This window comes from Balaenoptera ricei, chromosome 12 (assembly GCF_028023285.1).
Source record: "Balaenoptera ricei isolate mBalRic1 chromosome 12, mBalRic1.hap2, whole genome shotgun sequence".
NCBI classification, from domain to species: Eukaryota; Metazoa; Chordata; class Mammalia; order Artiodactyla; family Balaenopteridae; genus Balaenoptera; species Balaenoptera ricei.
Window position 1 is genome coordinate 54,453,298 of NC_082650.1, and position 17,097 is coordinate 54,470,394.

General features: G+C 38.7%; 1 non-coding gene across 1 annotated transcript; it reads left to right on the top strand.

Annotated features, from left to right (window-relative positions):
• The first annotated feature begins 12,313 nt into the window (after positions 1–12,313).
• TRNAD-GUC (transfer RNA aspartic acid (anticodon GUC)) lies at positions 12,314–12,386 on the top strand. The gene has a single exon. It is a non-coding gene; the product is annotated as a tRNA-Asp (tRNA).
• Positions 12,387–17,097: the final 4,711 nt, after the last annotated feature.

Sequence of the window (17,097 nt, forward strand, 5' to 3'; positions counted from 1 at the left end):
TGTCTTATAATTTTCTGCATACAGGTCTTTTGTCTCCTTAGGTAGGTTTATTCCTAGATATTTTATTCTTTTTGTTGCAATGGTAAATGGGAGTGTTTTCTTAATTTCACTTTCAGATTTTTCATCATGAGTATATAGGAATGCAAGAGATTTCTGCGCATTAATTTTGTATCCTGCTACTTTACCAAATTCATTGATTAGCTCTAGTAGTTTTCTGGTGGCAGTTTTAGGATTCTCTATGTATAGTATCATGTCATCTGCAAACAGTGACAGCTTTACTTCTTCTTTTCCGATTTGGATTCCTTTTATTTCTTTTTCTTCTCTGATTGCTGTGGCTAACACTTCCAAAACTAAGTTGAATAATAGTGGTGAGAGTGGGCAACCTTGTCTTGTTCCTGATCTTAGTGGAAATGGTTTCAGTTTTTCACCATTGAGGACAATGTTGGCTGTGGGTTTGTCATATATGGCCTTTATTATGTTGAGGAAAGTTCCCTCTATGCCTACTTTCTGCAGGGCTTTTATCATAAATGGGTGTTGAGTTTTGTCGAAAGCTTTCTCTGCATCTATTGAGATGATCATATGGTTTTTCTCCTTCAATTTGTTAATATGATGTATCACGTTGATTGATTTGCGTATATTGAAGAATCCTTGCATTCCTGGAATAAACCCCACTTGATCATGGTGTATAATCCTTTTAATGTGCTGTTGGATTCTGTTTGCTAGTATTTTGTTGAGGATTTTTGCATCTATGTTCATCAGTGATATTGGCCTGTAGTTTTCTTTCTTTGTGACATCTTTGTCTGGTTTTGGTATCAGGGTGATGGTGGCCTCGTAGAATGAGTTGGGGAGTTTTCCTCCCTCTGCAATATTTTGGAAGAGTTTGAGAAGGATAGGTGTTAGCTCTTCTCTAAATGTTTGATAGAATTCGCCTGTGAAGCCATCTCGTCCTGGGCTTTTGTTTGTTGGAAGATTTTTAATCACAGTTTCAATTTCAGTGCTTGTGATTGGTCTGTTCATATTTTCTATTTCTTCCTGGTTCAGTCTCGGTAGGTTGTGTATTTCTAAGAATTTGTCCATTTCTTCCAGGTTGTCCATTTTATTGGCATAGAGTTGCTTGTAGTAATCTCTCATGATCGTTTGTATTTCTGCAGTGTCAGTGGTTACTTCTCCTTTTTCATTTCTAATTCTATTGATTTGAGTCTTCTCCCTTTTTTTCTTGATGAGTCTGGCTAATGGTTTATCAATTTTGTTTATCTTCTTGAAGAACCAGCTTTTAGTTTCATTGATTTTTGCTATTGTTTCCTTCATTTCTTTTTCATTTATTTCTGATCTGATCTTTATGATTTCTTTCCTTCTTCTAACTTTGGGGTTTTTTTGTTCTTCTTTCTCTAATTGCTTTAGGTGCAAGGTTAGCTTGTTTATTCGAGATGTTTCCTGTTTCTTGATGTAGGCTTGTATTGCTATAAACTTCCCTCTTAGCACTGCTTTTGCTGCATCCCATAGGTTTTGGGTCGTCGTGTCTCCATTGTCATTTGTTTCTAGGTATTTTTTGATTTCCCCTTTGATTTCTTCAGTGATCACTTCGTTATTAAGTAGTGTATTGTGTAGCCTCCATGTGTTTGTATTTTTTACAGATCTTTTCCTGTAATTGATATCTAGTCTCATAGCGTTGTGGTCGGAAAAGATACTTGATACGATTTCAATTTTCTTAAATTTACCAAGGCTTGATTTGTGACCCAAGATATGATCTATCCTGGAGAATGTTCCATGAGCACTTGAGAAAAATGTGTATTCTCTTGTTTTTGGGTGGAATGTCGTATAAATATCAATTAAGTCCATCTTGTTTAATGTACCATTTAAAGCTTGTGTTTCCTTATTTATTTTCATTTTGGATGATCTGTCCATTGGTGAAAGTGGGGTGTTAAAGTCCCCTACTATGATTGTGTTGCTGTCGATTTCCCCTTTTATGGCTGTTACTATTTGCCTTATGTATTGAGGTGCTCCTATGTTGGGTGCATAAATATTTACACTTGTTATACCTTCCTCTTGGATCGATCCCTTGATCATTATATAGTGTCCTTCTTTGTCTCTTGTAATAGTCTTTATTTTAAAGTCTATTTTGTCTGATATGAGAATTGCTACTCCAGCTTTCTTTTGATTTCCATTTGCATGGAATATCTTTTTCCATCCCCTGACTTTCAGTCTGTATGTGTCTCTAGGTCTGAAGTGGGTCTCTTGTAGACAGCATCTATATGGGTCTTGTTTTTGTATCCATTCAGCCAGTCTGTGTCTTTTGGTGGGAGCATTTAATCCATTTACATTTAAGGTAATTATCGATATGTATGTTCCTATTTCCATTTTCTTAAATATTTTGTGTTTGTTATTGTAGGTGTTTTCCTTCTCTTGTGTTTCTTGCCTAGAGAAGTTCCTTTAGCATTTGTTGTAAAGCTGGTTTGGTGGTGCTGAACTCTCTCAGCTTTTGCTTGTCTGTAAAGGTTTTAATTTCTCCATCAAATCTGAATGAGATCCTTGATGGGTAGAGTAACCTTGGTTGTAGGTTTTTCTCCTTCATCACTTTAAGTATATCCTGCCACTCCCTTCTGGCTTGCAGAGTTTCTGCTGAAAGATCAGCTGTTAACCTTATGGAGATTCCCTTGTGTGTTATTTGTTGTTTTTCCCTTGCTGCTTTTAATATGTTTTCTTTATATTTAATTTTTGATAGTTTGATTAATATGTGTCTTGGCGTGTTTCTCCTTGGATTTATCCTGTATGGGACTCTCTGTGCTTCCAGGACTTGATTAACTATTTCCTTTCCCATATTAGGGAAGTTTTCAACTATAATCTCTTCAAATATTTTCTCAGTCCCTTTCTTTTTCTCTTCTTCTTCTGGGACCCCTATAATTCGAATGTTGGTCTATTTAATGTTGTCCCAGAGGTCTCTGAGACTGTCCTCAGTTCTTTTCATTCTTTTTTCTTTATTCTGCTCTGCAGTAGTTATTTCCACTATTTTATCTTCCAGGTCACGTATCCGTTCTTCTGCCTCAGTTATTCTGCTATTGATCCCATCTAGAGTATTTTTAATTTCATTTATTGTGTTTTTCATCGATGTTTGGTTCCTCTTTAGTTCTTCTACATCCTTGTTAAATGTTTCTTGCATTTTGCCTATTCTATTTCCAAGATTTTGGATCATCTTTACTATCATTATTCTGAATTCTTTTTCAGGTAGACTGCCTATTTCCTCTTCATTTGTTAGGTCTGGTGTGTTTTGACCCTGCTCCTTCACCTGCTGTGTGTTTTTTTGTCTTCTCATTTTGCTTATCTTACTGTGTTTGGGGTCTCCTTTTCACAGGCTGCAGGTTCGTAGTTCCCGTTGTTTTTGGTATCTGTCCCCAGTGGCTAAGGTTGGTTCAGTGGGTTGTGTAGGCTTCCTGGTGGAGGGGACTAGTGCCTGTGTTCTGGTGGATGAGGTTGGATCTTGTCTTTCTGGTGGGCACGTCCACGTCTGGTGGTGTGTTTTGGGGTGTCTGTGGCCTTATTATGATTTTAGGCAGCCTCTCTGCTAATGGATGGGGCTGTGTTCCTGTCTTGCTAGTTGTTTGGCATAGGGTGTCCAGCACTGTAGCTTGCTGGTCGTTGAGTGAAGCTGGGTCTTGATGTTGAGATGGAGATCTCTGAGAGATTTTCGCCGTTTGGTATTACGTGGAGCTGGGAGGCCTCTTGTGGACCAGTGTCCTGAAGTTGGCTCTCCCACCTCAGAGGCACAGCCCTGATGCCTGGCTGGAGCACCAAGAGCCTTTCATCCACACGGCTCAGAATAAAAGGGAGAAAAAAATAGAAAGAAAGAAAGAAAGAGGATAAAATAAAATAAAATAAAGCTATTATAATAAAAAATAAGAAAAAAATGATTAAGAATAAATGTATTCAGAAAAATTTGTTTTAATTTTTAAAAATAGATTTATTAATTTTTTATAATAAAAAATAAGAAAAAAATTATTACGAAAAAATTTATTAAGAAAAAACATTTTTAATTTTTTAAAATAAAAAATATGAAAAAACTTATTAAAAATTTTTTTTTAATTTCTAAAAATAGAAAATAAGGAAAAAATTATTAAGAAAACATTTATTAGGAAAAAAAATTTTTTTTAAGTAAAAAAAAAAAAAACGGACGGACCTAACCCTAGGACTAATGGTGAAAGCAAAGCTATACAGACAAAATCTCACCCAGAAGCATACACATATACACTCACAAAAAAAGGAAAAGGGGAAAAATTAATATATCCTGCTCCCAAAGTCCACCTCTTGAATTTGGGGTGATTCGTTGTCTATTCAGGTATTCAACAGATGCAGGCACATCAGATTGTTTGTGGAGCTTTAATCCACTGCTTCTGAGGCTGCTGGGAGAGATTTCCCTTTCTCTTCTTTGTTCGCACAGCTCCCGGGGTTCAGCTTTCGATTTGGACCCTCCTCTGCATGTAGGTCGCCTGAGGGCGTCTGTTTCCCGCCCAGACAGAACGGGGTTAAAGGAGCAGCTGCTTCGGGGGCTCTGGCTCACTCATGCCGGGGGGGGAGGGAGGGGTACGGATGTGGGACGAGCCTGCTGCGGCAGAGGCCGGCGTGACGTTGCAGCAGCCCGAGGCACGCTGTGTGTTCTCCTGGGGAAGTTGTCCCTGGATCACGGGAGCCTGGCAGTGGCAGGCTGCACCGGCTCCCGGGAGGGGCGGTGTGGAGAGTGACCTGTGCTCGCACACAGGCTTCTTGGTGGCGGAAGCAGCAGCCTTAGCGTCTCATGCCTGTCTCTGGGGTCCGTGCTGATAACCACGGCTCGCGCCCGTCTCTGGGGTCCGCGCTGTTAGCTGTGGCTCGCGCCCGTCTCTGGAGTTCGTTTAGGCGGCGCTCTGAATCCCCTCTCCTTGCGCGCCGCGAAACAAAGAGGCAAGAAAAAGTCTCTTGCCTCTTCGGCACCTGCAGACTTTTTCTCGGGCTCCCTCCCGGCTAGCTGTGGCGCACTAGCCCCTTCAGGCTGTGTTCACGCCGCCAACCCCAGTCCTCTCCCTGCGATCCGACTGAAGCCCGAGCTTCAGCTCCCAGCCCCCGCCCGCCCCGGCGGGTGAGCAGATAAGCCTCTCGGGCTGGTGAGCGCTGCTTGGCGCCGAGCCTCTGTGCGGGAATCTCTCCGTTTTTCCCTCTGCATCCCTGTTGCTATGGGATCCGCGCTGATAGCCGTGGCTCGCGCCCGCCTCTGGAGTCCACGCTGTTCACCGTGGCTCGCGCCCGTCTCTGGAGTTCGTTTAAGCGGCGCTCTGAATCCCCTCTCCTTGCGCGCCGCGAAACAAAGAGGCAAGAAAAAGTCTCTTGCCTCTTCGGCAGCTGCAGACTTTTTCCCAGACTCCCTCCCAGCTAGCACCAAAGCCCGAGCCTCAGCTCCCAGCCCCCGCCTGCCCCGGCGGCTGAGCAGACAAGCCTCTCAGGCTGGTGAGTGCTACTCAGCACCGATCCTCAGTGCGGGAATCTCTCCGCTTTGCCCTCCACACCCCTGTGGCTGCGCTCTCCTCTGTGGCTCTGAAGCTTCCCCCCTCTGCCACCCGCAGTCTCTGCCCACGAAGGGGCTTCCTAGTGTGTGGAAACCTTTCCTCCTTCACAGCTCCCTCCCACTGGTGCAGGTCCCGTCCCTATTCGTTTGTCTCTGTTATTTCTTTTTTCCTTTGCCCTACCCAAGTACATGGGGATTTTCTGGCCTTTTGGGAGGTCTGACGTCTTCTGCCAGCATTCAGTGGGTGTTCTGTAGGAGCAGTTCCACTTGTAGATGTATTTCTACTGTATCTGTGGGAAGGAAGGTGATCTCCGCGTCTTACTCTTCCGCCATCTTGCCCATTGATCTATCACATTTCCTTATACTTTCATCCACCAACGGACACTTAGGTTGTTTCCATATCTTGGCTATTGTAAATAATTCTGCAATGAACATATAGGTGCATATATCTTTTCAAATTAGTGTTTTTGTTTTCTTCAGATAATACCCAGAAGTGGAATAGCTAGATCATAAGGTAGTTCTATTCTTAATTTTTTGAGGAATCTCCATACTATTTTCCATTGTAGCTGCACCAATTTACAATCCCACAAGCCATGTATGAGGGTACCCTTTTCTCCACATCCTTGCCAAAATGTATTTCTTGTACTTTTGATAATAGTCATTCTAACAGGTGTGAGGTGATAGCTCAGTGGGTTTTTGATTTGCATTTCCCTAATAATTAGTGATGTTGAACATCTTTTCATATGCCTGTTGTTCATCTGTAGGTCTTCTTTGGAAAAATATCTATTCAGATGCTCTGTCCATTTTTTAATCAGGTTGTTTTGTTGTTGTTGTTGAGCTGTATGAGTTCTTTATATATTTTGGATATTAACCCCTTACCAGCCATAAGATTTGCAAATATATTCTCCCATTCAGCAAGTTGCCCTTTTTATTTTGATGATGGTTTCCTTTGCTATGCAGAAGCTTTTTGGTTTAATCTAGTCCCATTTGTTTATTTTTGCTTTTGTTTTCCTTGCCTCTGTAGTCAAACCCACAAAAACATTGCTAAGACCGATGTCAGTGAGGTTATCACCTATGTTTTCTTCTGGGGATTTTATGATTTCAGGTCTTACATTCAAGTCTTTAATCCATTTTGAGTTAATTTTTGTGTGTATGGTGTAAGATAATGGTTTCATTCTTTTGCATGTGGCTGTACAGTTTTCCTAACACCATTTATTGAAAAGACTGTCCTTTCTCCATTGTATGTTCTTTGCACCTTTGTCATAAATTAATTGTCCATATATGCGTATTTTTATTTCTGGGCTCTTGATTCTGTTCTATTGACCTGTTTGTTTTTCTGCCAGTATCATACCGTTTTGATTACTATAACTTTGTAGTATTGTTTGAAATCAAGAAGCATGATACCTCCAGCTTTGTTCTTCTTTCTCAAGATTGTTTTGGCTGTTCAGGATCTTTTGTAGTTCTATATAGATTTTAGAATTATTTGTTCTAGTTCTGTGAAATATGCCATTGGAATTTTGATAGGAATTGCATTGAATCTGTAGATTGCTTTGGGTAGTATGAACATTTTAACAATAATTCTTCCAGTCTGTGAGCATGGTATATCTTTCCATTTATTTATGTCTTCTTCACTTTCTTTCATTAGTGTCTCATAGTTTTCAGTGTACAGGTCTTTAACCTACCTGGTTAAATTTATTCCTAATTATTTTATTCTTTTTGATGTAATTGTAAACAGGATTATTTTCTTAATTTCTCTTTCTGATAGTTCATTATTAGTATACAGAAATGCTACAGATTTCTGTATTTTGGCTTTGTATCCTGCCACTTTGCTAAATTCACTTATTAGCTCTAACAGTGTTTTGATGGACTCTTTAGGGTTTTCTATGTATAGTATTGGGCACAACTTTTATGTGTGTGTATGGAGTGGGAGTATTTTGTGTGAATACTCCTAGAATCCCTTTGAATCCCTAATTGGGTTCAAACTCCATGAGGTTTGAACTAATGAAAAAGTGATGTCAGCTGCTCATTAAGCAAATTTTGTCTAAAGAAATAATATATGATCAATATGCATAAACACTTGCTTAAGAAGCAGAAATTAAACAGATTTCTAAATTTTTTTAGTACATTTTATTCTACACAAAACCCACACATTTTTTGGAAAAAGAAATTAGAAGATTAAAATTATGGTTTTGATGTCAGGTGGAGCTGGGTAAACTTTCTGAGCCTCAGTTTCCTCATCTGTGAAAAAGAGGTAATAGTAGGTATCTCATAAACTTTAGTGAGTATGAAGTGAAGGAATGTAAATAAAGATTTAGGATAATTCTTGGTACATATTGTGGTAAGCACTCCTTTTTGTTGTTATTCTTTTTTTTATTTTATTAAAGTATAGTTGATTTACAATGTGTTTAATTTCTGCTGTACAGCAAAGTGACTCAGTTATACATATATATTCTTTTTCATATTCTTTTCCATTATGGTTTATCACAGGATATTGAATATAGTTCCCTGTGCTTTACAGTAGGACCTTGTTGTTTATCCATCCTATGTATAATAGTTTGCATCTGTTAATCCCAAACTCCCAGTCTTTCCCTCCCCAACCCCTCTCCCCCTTGGCAACCACAAGTCTGTTCTCTATATCTGTGAGTCTGTTTTTGTTTCATAGATATGTTCATTTGTATTTTAGATTCCACATATGAGTGATATCAGATGGTATTTATCTTTCTCTTTCTGACCTGCTTCGCTTAGGATAATAACATCTAGGTCCATCCATGTTGCTGCCAATAGCATTATTTCATTCTTTTTAATGGCTGAGTAATAGTCCATTGTATATATGTGTGTGTGTGTGTGTGTGTGTGTGTGTGTACGTGTGTACCACATCTTCTTTATCCATTCATCTGTCAGTGGCCATCCAACACAGTTTATAGTCAGCTGGAGTTTTTGTGTTGTGCCGTGTGAGGCATCAACCCCTGCTAACTTATTCCTTGTCCTTGACAAAAACTCTTACTTTGTTCCCTTTGCCCAACCTTAAAACTTTTAAAGATATAAAACATGTTCATTACAGACAACCCAGCACATATAATTACAGAAGAAAAGAAATTAAAATGCTTAGAATCACATTCACCCAAATCAAGGCTCACACATTGCTGAATACTATTTCTCTTCTATTTGCAGATTTTTTCTTTTTTTAAAGTACAAATTTCGGGAAACACCTTATTTTCCTCTTTGGTAAAGTGTAGATAGTCATACCTCTCTTACAAGTTTGTTGGAAGGAGAAAATGAGAATATATGCAAACATACCTGGCACATAGTAATTACTCAATGAATGGGAGCTATGAGCTGCTATTTACATTTAACTCTTGATTCTGGAATTAGTTTTGATGTCAAGAAACAAATAGAGGAATAACTTAATTTTTCCCAAATGGTTAAATAATTGATTCAGTCTTTCAAAATTAAACTTTTAATTTTGAGATAACTGTAGATGCATATGCAATTGTAATAAATAACACAGAGAGATCCCCTGTACCCCTCATCCAGTTTCCCCCACAGGTAACATCTTGTAAAAGTATAGTGCAGTCTCAACCAGGATACTGACATTGATACAGTCAAAATACAGAACATTTCTACCGCCACAAGGATCCCTCCTGTTGCCTTTTTTTGGCCACACCCACTTCCCTCTTGCTCCCATCTGCCTCCTTTTAACTCCTTGCAACCACTAGTCTGTTCTCCATTTCTATAATTCTGTCATTTCAAGAATGTTATATAAATGCAACCATATAGTATGTAAGCTTTCTGGATTGGCTTTTTTCACTTAGCCTAATTCTCTGGAGATTCAGTCAGGCCATTGCTATAACATTGTTGTAATAATTCTTTCCTTTATAGATTCATTTAAGGAGAATAGGCCCACTTAGACATAATAGTATATCCGTCAATTAGTCTCTTTTTAAGTCCCATGGAAATATTTTGCCATTTTCCTTCTTTAGTTACTGTATATTTTTTGTTAAATTTATTTTTATGTAATGTATACAAATATATGTATTCTGGACCTACCTAACTTAAAATTTATTGGAAATATTCTACATGAAAAAGTGCCATCTCCTCAAGTACTCCAAAGCAGTTATGTTTCCTATGCTTATAGTTTGGGGCTTGCACTGTTTTCCTATATTAAGTTCCCATTTTGAATTTCCTGATAGGACCTGGAGTGATATAGGGGGCACTGTATCCCAGTTGGTCCACCTCCTCCTATTTTGGCTTAATTTTAATAGAAATTTAATTGAACATTTTATTTGGTAAGAAAGAGAAATGAATGAATCCTGCTGAAAAAAAAAATTTGAAGAGCTAAACCTGAGGCATGACACATTTTGTTAACATCACCTAAAGACATAACTCATTTCTTACATAGGCAATGAGGGAAGGATAATTTATGTTCCGTTCTCTAAACACTGTGCTTATTATAGGTAACAATTTGTGAGGTTTATCCTTTTTTTTTTTTTTTTCATTCAAATTCACCTTGAATCTTATGATGCCGAAGACATAATTTAACTCTTTGTTTCTGGCATTCTCTCACTTAACCTGGTGAAATGAGGTATCATTTAAGTACAATAACATGTGTCCATTCTTAAATGTAATATTCAAAGAGTTTTGACAAAAGTATGTACCTGTGCAACTACCAGCACAACCAATATAAAGAACATTTTCATCACCCCCCAAAAGTTTCTTTGTGTCCCTTCCCAGTCAGTTTTCTCACCCAACTCCCAGACTTGGGCATCCACTAATTTGCTTTCTGTCATTATAGATTAGCTTTGTCTTTTCTAGAGCTTTATATAAATGGATTCGTACAGTATATACGTTTTTGTGTGTGGTTTCTTTAGCTCAGCATAATGTCTTTGATGTTATCCATGTTGTCAAGTGTTATCAGCTCTAGAGTACATCTATTCATTCAAGAAATATATGCTGAATATCTACTGTGTGCTAGGCACTCTTCTTGACAATGGAACAACTGAATAAAAAAAGAGACAAATCCCTACTCTCATGGAGCTTGCGTTTAGTAGAGGTAGGAAGTGAGAACTTACTACAGTACTCTACACACAAATGGTATAGTTTCTATAGAGAAAGATAAAGCAGGAAATGGGTATTAGGGGACGTATGGACAAGTTTAGAAAAAATTATCTAGGAAAGCTTCACTGAACGTATGTTTCTGAGTATAGAAGGAGATGGGAGAGCAGACATCAAAATATTTAGGAGAAAGGCATTCAAGCAGTAGCAAGTACAGAAGTCCTGACACCTGCTTGGAGATTCTGAGAAATTCAGAGTGTCTGAAGTGGAGTGAGAAAGGGAAGTGAGTGACAAATTAGGTCAGAGAGGCGGGGCTGGAGGGTGGGGTGCAGATTTTTAGGTCCCTGTGAGCCGTGTAAGAGCTCTGACTTTGAGTGAGATGGAAGACATTGGAGGCTTTGAGTGACAGAGTGACATGGTCTGACTCGAATTTTAACAGGGTCACTGTGGTAGCTGTATTAAGAAAAGATGGTAGGAAAGTAAGGAGACCAGTTAGGAAGCTGTTGCAACAATTCATCAAGAGATGATGGCTTGAGATGCAAAATATAAAATAGATAAACAGCAGGTCCTACTGTATAGCACAGGGAACCATATTCAATATCCTGTGATAAACCATCATGGAAAAGAATATAAAAAAATATATATGTATAACTGAGTCACTTTATAGCAGAAATTATCACAACATTATAAATCAACTATAGGTCAATAAAATTTTTTTTAAAAGAGATGACTTGGACAAAGTGAGAGTGGTGGAGGAGTGAAAAGTGGTCATGTTCTGAACTTTTTTTTTTTTTTCTGCATCTGGTCTTAGTCGAGGCCTGCAGGATCTTCGTCATGGCATGTGAGCTCTTTGTTGCGGCGCGTGGGCTCTCTAGTTGTGGCATGTGGGCTCCAGAGCGCATGGGCTCTGTAGTTTGCAGCACACAGGCTCTCTAGTTGAGGCGTGCAGGCTCAGTAGTTGCAGGGCACAGGCTTAGTTACCCCGCAGCATGTGGGATCTTAGTTCCCCAACCAGGGATCGAACCCACGTCCCCTGCGTTGGAAAGTGGATTCTTAACCACTGGACCACCAGGGAAGTCCCTGAACATGCTTTAAAGGTAAAGTCCACAACGTTTGCTGATTGACTGAATGTGTTATGTGAGAGAAAGAAAAGAGTTAAGGATAACTCTAAGGTTTCTGGTCTGAGTTATTGGAAGTACATAGTGAGTCTAGGAAAAAAGAGAGAAATTGGTTGTGGTATGCGGGAGAAGGACAGGAGTTCACTTTAGACATGTTAGGTTTGGGATGCCTGTTGTTGACTAAGCAGATATGAGTTTGGACTTTAGAGGAGAGATTAAAGCTTTAAAAAAAAAATCTATATGCTGCTGTTGACCTCAAATGTATATTTCAAAACAACAGTGAGGTACCACCTCACACCAGTCAGAATGGCCATCATTAAAAAGTCTACAAATAATAAATGCTGGAGAGGGTGTGGAGAAAAGGGAACCCTCTTACACTGCTGGTGGAAATGTAAATTGGGGCAGCCACTACAGAAAACAGTATGGAGTTTCCTCAAAAAACTAAAAATAGAGGTGCTATATGATCCAGCAATCCCATTCCTGGGCATATAACCAGAGAAAACTATAATTTGGCACCCCAGTGTTCACAGCAGCACTATTTACAATAGCTAAGACATGGAAGCAACCTAAATGTCCATTGACAGATGGATAAAGATGATGTGGTATAGGGAATTCCCTGGTGGTCCAGTAGTTAGGACTCCACACTGTCACTGCTAAGGGCCCAGGTTCAATCCCTGGTTAGGGAACTAAGATCCTAAGATGCCACAAGTTTGCATGGCATGGCCAAAAAAAAAAAAAAAGGAATATATGGTATATAAACATACACATATATACATATGTATACACATATACATATATACATACATACACACGTATACATACAATAAGATACTACTCAGCCATAAAAAAGAATGAAATAATGTCATTTGCAGCAACATGGATGGAGCTAGAGATTACCATACTAAGTAAGTCAGAAAGAGAAAGATAAATACCATATGATATCACTTGTATGTGGAATCTAAAATATCTCACAATGAACTTATTTACGAAACAGAAACAGACTCACAAACATAGAAAACAAACTTGTGGTTACCAAAAGGGAAAGGAGGGGAATAAAATAGGAGTTTGGGATTAGCAAATACAAACTACTATATATAAAACAGATAAACAACAAGGTCCTACTGTATAGCACAGGGAATTACATTCAATATCCTGTGATAAACCATAATGGAAAAGAATATGAAAAAGACTATATATATATATATTTCAATCACTTTGCTGTACACCAGAAACTAACACAATGTTGTAAATCAACTATACTTCAATTTTGAAAAATTAATAATTGCATCTAATTACAAGGGAAAATTGAGCATTAATAATGTTTAAAGATGTTGAAAAATAACAATTAGCAATTACAAAGGAGAAATTTGGCAACGTTTAGAAAATGACTGAATGGAATAGACACAACATTTTTTGAAAGTTCAATTGTAGAATTACTAATTAATTTTGTTCTCATTTCTACCCATTTGAAGGAAGAGAGGCAGGCAGTCCTGAGGCCGGTCAGAGTTAACTACACTCTTCTAGGCAAAGGGTAACCAGTGCCTGGATTTGGGTGATGGCAGTGGGGATAAGAATGAAGGGACAGAGATCATAAAAGCTAGGAAGGAAGTGGATAAGACCTGGTGATTCATTAACAATAAAGAACAATGGCAGAGAAAAGCCAAGGTGTGGTGTAATAGAAAAAATAACATTGGTTATACTCTTGGTTTTGCCATCATCCAGATATGGATCCTCAAGACAGTCATTGTTTTTCTCATCCCTACAATGAATGGGTTGCTGTAACTTCTAAGATCCCTCCCAGATCTGATATTTTGAGGCTGGGTGACCAGAATAATAACAGTAATGTGAACAGAGATCCCAGGGAGGAATTTCATCCAAAAGGCTAGGATTTAGATTCTGAGGCTGCCACTGTTGTGTGACCTTGAACAAGTTACTTAACCCCGCTGGGCATCCGTTTCCGTTGTAAAAATGGGAATAATGATAGTGCCTAAATCACAGAGCCATCCCACATAAACCTGAGGGGAAGTGCCTGGCATATAATGTCTCAACAGAGCTGTGAAATTAATAACTGTGCCATCCATACTTAGAATTGATCACAGCTATTGCTCTTGGTCCCAGCACTGGGTGTCTCTGGACACCAAGACTTTTGTCATCAAATTTGATGTTTATTATGTCTCTACCTAGTAATATGTTATGGCGGGAAGTATCGGGTGTTTATAGGAATATGACACGTAGGTACCTGGGACTTGGGCGGCTGAGTCATCAGACTTGAAGGGTTATAGCCTTCAGATGCTACTTCCTAAAGTGAATGCTAGTTGTCACGTCCACTCTTTCTAGTCCTGCACAGTCATGTCCTAATATTTGTCATAGGTATTACCCTAAAGCAACAGAACATAAAGATCTGAGTCATTTAGAAAAAAAAATAAGTGTTGATCCAGCAGCTGTAACCGTCAGAAACAAACCACCCTGAGAATGCCGGGTACCCATGCACCAGAGGGAGAGAGTGTGCGTGACCTTCCAGGTCTCAGGAGCGTATGAAGTAAGAACAGGGGGAGATGGCGAATTTATACATACCCGCTCATTCCCTCCCTGCCCAAGCTTAGCCTCACCTGAATCTTACTATAAGGAAGGCAGTTCAAATAATGTCTGTCAACTGAAAAAAAAAAAAAAAGTTACAATTTGCCTAAGGCTGCAGGAGGAAAATCAAGTACAAGAGGGTCAAGTTTTGGAGGAGAAGGTACCAGTGAGAAAACAGTATTGGTACAAATGCCTTGATATTAAAATCATAGAAGACACCTAAATTTTTAAAATGCAGAGAACATTTTGTTATTTTCATTTAAGATTCAATCTTCTGCATTTTGTAAAATTTGTTATTTCAGAGCCAACTTTCAATTTCAACTTACGTGAGGCTGCACACATCGGGCACTCTAAGCCGCTATCTCGAACAGGACTTAAGGGTGCTTTCCAGTCTCAGGTGCGGGTAATTATCTTGAAGTTCCCTCAACTTCACTTTAAAGACCACCAAAATTGCTAGTTTGGAAATTTATAACGTAAGGGAGAAATGGTAGTTAAATAATTCTTTCTTTGTTTCTCTCCCTAGTGGCAAAGATTACTTTTGTTTTATCTCTGTTTCTAAAATTGTTTTTATTGTTCTTAAAATTACGCACTGAATAGGCAGAGTGGTTGTATCACACTTGAGTGTCTCTCATTAAAAAGGTTCATAAATGAAAAAAGTGACTCCGTGTCTTCCCAACCACCCAGAACACTAAATCCCACTATCAGGCTCGGGAATGAAAACCCAACCATCACAAGCATGGCCCCTGTGGACCCTGAACACTTGCTCTTAGTAACTAACACGCTGAAATTTCTTATTGGATATCTTTTTCTCTACAAATGTTAGTAGAGATGATCTGTAGCTGTGATTGTTTTCTTTCCTGCTGGCAAGCAAAGCTGTTGAGAGGAGGTGAGGTGTTAGAGAGGCTGCTGATGTAGGAGCAGTTTGTTCTCCAGCTCAGCCATGTCAGTGGTGACCTCCAGCCCTTCAAGCAGTTTCTGAAGTGCTATTTCTTTTTTTTTTTTTTTAACATCTTTATTGGAGTATAATTGCTTTACAATGGTGTGTCAGTTTCTGCTTTATAACAAAGTGAATCAGCTATATGTATACATATATCCCCATATCCCCTCCCTCTTGCGTCTCCCTCCCACCCTCCCTATCCCACCCCTCTAGGTGGTCGCAAAGCACCGAGGTGATCTCCCTGTGCTATGCGGCTGCTTCCCACTAGCTATCTATTTCACATTTGGTAGTGTATATATGTCCATGCCACTCTCTCACTTTGTCCCAGCTTCCCCTTCCCCTTCCCCATATCCTCAAGTCCATTCTCTAGTAGGTCTGCATCTTTATTCCTGTCTTGCCCCTAGGTTCTTCTGACCATTTTCTTTTCTTTTCTTTTCTTTTTTTAGATTCCATATATATGTGTTAGCATGCGGTATTTGTTTTTCTTGAAGTGCTATTTCTCTGTATTAAATCTCTTTCTTCATAAAATACCTGGAGGTATTTCTATTTCCAGCTCTGAACTTGGACTGATAATTAATACAACTTGTCTAGGACAGATGACCTCTAGGGATGGTCCCAATATAGCATTACAAAATGAATTTTTTTTCTGATGTATAAAAATACACATTAGAATGGGTTTTTCTGGCCACATTACTTTTTCTAAGTTGAGTTATTTTTATTGGTGCTTCCATTATTCCTGTTTTCCTAATTATTGAAAAATCAGTGGAATAAACACTAACAGTACAGCCAGGAAGTCTTGGCTCAAGAAAATGGAATTTTTCTTTATGCTTATTTTCTTGTCTACTCAGTACTTGAAAGGAGATGATGTTATGTCATCTAGACGTTACAGAATACAACATGTTGTCACTTCTCTCTTATTATGTCAGTTTTAAATATGAGAAAACTGGGACTCAGAAAATTTTAGTTAAAGTAAACAGCAAGTGGCCAAGCCAGGACTCAAACCTGGGATATTCTAGTTCCAGACACCATGCTCTATCCTAGAGCAGTTTTCTATCCCACACTGCTCCCCTGTACATTACAGATCAGGCCTAAAAGTTTTAAGCTGTATTGTGTGTGTGTGTGTGTGTGTGTGTGTGTGTGTGTTTGTGTGTGTGTGTGTATAGCAAGTGACACAAAACTCATCCCTAATCATGCAGGGTCCTTAGTTTTTCAGCCATATTTCTTACTATAATTTTTTTTTTACAGTATCAGGATATATTTTAATCTTGATCCTTTATAATGTTTTATATACGTTTATTTATAACATTATTATTAATTGTAACATTTTAAGTATGTAATGTTTTATTTATATATAAAACATTATTTATCTATGCATCTGCAAGTGGGTGTGTGTGTGTGTTTTATTAACTTCTGTGGTTTTGTTAAATACTGACCTTCACCTTTAGAAACTGCAAGGAGGGAGGGGCATATTGGAGCTTCGTATGCCAATCCTATTTTCTATTTTTGGATGATCTATATGTAAATCTAATCCCTTTAAGCCTGATGTTTGTAGAGGTTCGTGATGCTCTTTATAGCTCTCTCTCCTCTTTGAGAAACCGGTTTCTTCTCTTTCATTTCTTGTCTATCCTGCACTTCGGCATTGTTCTTTGGTATCGCATGGTATCAGAAGCCTTCCTGAACTACTGCAGGTAAACTTTCTCTTCCTTCAGGATATCTCAGATCTCTCAAATGGCTTCATTTTCTGTATAGTATCGTCATCCTTAATCATTTGGAGGATCTCCTGACAGCCTTTGGTGAATTTTTTGTACTTTCCTGTTTTATTGTATCTGCGGGCTTAGTACAGGCATGACTACAACCAAAGCTGCTAGAAGCTGAGCCAAAGG